The sequence below is a fragment of the Ipomoea triloba genome, chromosome 10, assembly GCF_003576645.1.
Source record: "Ipomoea triloba cultivar NCNSP0323 chromosome 10, ASM357664v1".
Taxonomy (NCBI): Eukaryota; Viridiplantae; Streptophyta; class Magnoliopsida; order Solanales; family Convolvulaceae; genus Ipomoea; species Ipomoea triloba.
The window spans coordinates 12,770,340-12,773,705 of record NC_044925.1 but is presented as its reverse complement, the minus strand read 5'-3'; positions in this window follow the sequence as shown (position 1 = coordinate 12,773,705).

The following is a 3,366-nucleotide window of genomic DNA, read 5'->3' as shown; positions in this document are numbered from 1 at the left end:
CCTGCCGGATTCAAACCAACGACCTAAGGATTTCAACTCAAATTACTCTTAGTGCATATGGATTAAAGCGAAGTTAATTTTAATAGGTTCTTCCACTTTTCTCTTCTTGCAGGACATCTAGTTAAGTTAGACTACCAAACTCCGTAATGCTCAAGCTACACACCCAAATAAACATTCATGATTCACCAACAAACAACCTTTGTTATTATTAATATCATGATACCCGTGCGATGCACGGTCTATGTATTATAATGATTATTGTTATGTAAAGATGCTAAGATGTGTTACTATTATTAAATAAAGTTTTTTTTTATGAAAGGCCTATGTTGATTTATAAGTTTGATTATATATTGACATTTGATATTTATAACTGAAGATACAATTTAAAAAAACACTTATTAAAAATATTTTTTTGAAGATACAATTTAAAAAAACACTTATTAAAAATATTTTTTTGAAAATACAATTTAAAAAAACACTTATTAAAAATATTTTTTTGAAATATGTGAATACAAAAAATAACATTAAAAATATTTTTTTGAAATATGTGAATACAAAAAATAACGTTAAAAACTATGAGTTAATATTTGATTTTAGAATTGAGATTAATGTCATGTTGAACGCCAATTACTTTTTGTACCTATGGTAATCAATTTTATATCTCAAGATCGAAACAAATTAAATTTGTAAATCAAAATCTTTGACATTATCGTGATTATTCATGAGAATTGATTAATGTTTCTTGTAAATTATAATTTTAAATGGATTTGTATTTATAATTGTAGTTTGTTGATGGTATTGGATGTAAATATGAATATAAATGATGGTTAATTATTGAATTTTTACATTATAAAGTAATAATATAATAAACTCAGCAATGACTACGACATGTATTAGTTTGATTTGAAATCGACAGCTACACGCACACATTGTATTGGGTCTACTGGAAACAGGAATATGTGACTTTCTTGGTGTGCCGCACAAGTCGTTGTAGTATAGTGGTGAGTATCCCTGCTTGTCACGCGGGAGACCCGGGTTCGATCCCCGGCAACGGCGTCTTTTCCTTTATGCTTTTATAGGAAAACAAAGCAAAGCTTAATTAAACAAAACATTAGTAATCCGACCTGCTGCCGGATTCAAACCAACGACCTAAGGATTTCAACTCAAATTACTCTTAGTGCATATGGATTAAAGCGAAATAAGAAGCACAAAGTTAATTTTAATAGGTTTTTCCACTTTTCTCTACTTGCAGGACATCTAGTTAAGTTAGACTACCAAACTCCGTAATGCTCAACCTACACACCCAAATAAACATTCATGATTCACCAACAAACAACCTTTGTCATTATTAATATCATGATACCCGTGCGATGCACGGTCTATGTATTATAATGATTATTGTTATGTAAAGATGCTAAGATGTGTTACTATTATTAAATAAAGCTTTTTTTTTTATGAAAGAACTATGTTGATTTATAAGTTTGATTATATATTGACATTTGATATTTATAACTGAAGATACAATTTAAAAAAACACTTATTAAAAATATTTTTTTGAAATATGTGAATACAAAAAATAACCTTGAAAATATGAGTTAATATTTGATTTTAGAATTGAGATTAATGTCATGTTGAACGCCAATTACTTTTTGTAGCTATGGTAATCAATTTTATATCTCAAGATCGAAACAAATTAAATTTGTAAATCAAAATCTTTGACATTATCGTGATTATTCATGAGAATTGATTAATGTTTCTTGTAAATTATAATTTTAAATGGATTTGTATGTATAATTGTAGTTTGTTGATGGTATTGGATGTAAATATGAATATAAATGATGGTTAATTATTGAATTTTTACATTATAAAGTAATAATATAATAAACTCAGCAGTGACTACGACATGTATTAGTTTGATTTGAAATCGACAGTGTAACACCCCAATTTTCAACTCTTACATTTATTACAAAATCCGTAATAAAACGCTGCGGAAGCTTACATCATATCAACAGAAAACCGGGTGCTACCGCCACACCTAGAGTGAATTCTATCACCTCTTTGACAAACTCCACTCTAAGTGCACAGGCTAAACTTACAACATTAATAACAATCCCTGTCTACATCAAAGAGTAGACCTCAACCTGTACTTCCCTTCTATTCCGAGCTCATCGGCTACAGGGGCCCACACTAATCTGCAACTGATAAGAAACACATTGAAGTGCAGTTAGCACGACGGCTAAGTAAAGATATCCATGGGTTATCCAAAACTAAATAAAGGTTTTGTAAAACTTGATTACATCAAAACCCTATCCTTACTCATCGGCCGAGGTTCTACCTGCAACCTTTACGAATAGCAATTTATACACATAATAGGCAACAATTTCAATATCATCTTAATCATTTTCCCTCTAGACGAGGTCATATAATAGTCATTTGCCTACTCAGATCATATAATGCTAAACATTTAAGCATATAAGCAGAAAAAGGGAAAACACAAATCCCATATTTGTTCTCAAACATATTCTTTGAAAAATCTTTCCTCAAAGGACATTCTCCTCACTTTTCACCATCTCCTTTCCGTAGCTACAGCGTAACTACATTTTCATACAAAATTTCCACTTAGTTTCTTTATAGAAAGCGTGAGGCCTTTGGAGTATTCACTTAACTCCTTCCCTGACCACTTGGATCATCGAACTCGGGTTCAGTGGTCATCACCCGGTCTAACACTGATCCCCTGGACGTAAGGTTCGTTAAAATGATCCGTAGCTGGCCCTACTAGGTCCATAAAAACGACACCTACCCGGACTTCTCAGAGTAACTATACTTTAAGTGTGCACACCCCCGCAGGAATACCTCATCCAAACGAGTTATATAGTACCCGGCGAATAGACTTCGCACCTTCAGTATGAATGATCATACTACATACAACAACCTTGGGCAAGGGCACTTTAAGCCACCCGAAGGCTAATCAAGGTCCTCCTCAACTTTACTAGAAACCAAGGGTTTGAAAACCATTTTCCTTCCTTTCTCATCCTCCTTGAGTCAAAATCACTTTTTTTGACAATTCCAACTTAAGGGAATTCCTTACCTTGTAAAGGATTTCTAACACCTTAGGAAGCAATTTTGGATCCTTTCCCCAATTTTCACCTTAAAACCTAGGTCAAAATCAACACCATAACATCATGTATCAAGAAATTAAACATAGATTCATAACCTAGGAAGGATTACAAAGCTTTCTACCGAATAATATCGAAAATTACCGAAAATTGGAAGTTTAGAAGGATTTGGCTATGGAACTTTGGAAGAAAAATGGTGGAAGATGATCACACCTCTCTCTCTCTCTTTTTGGCATTTGGGGAAGAAAAG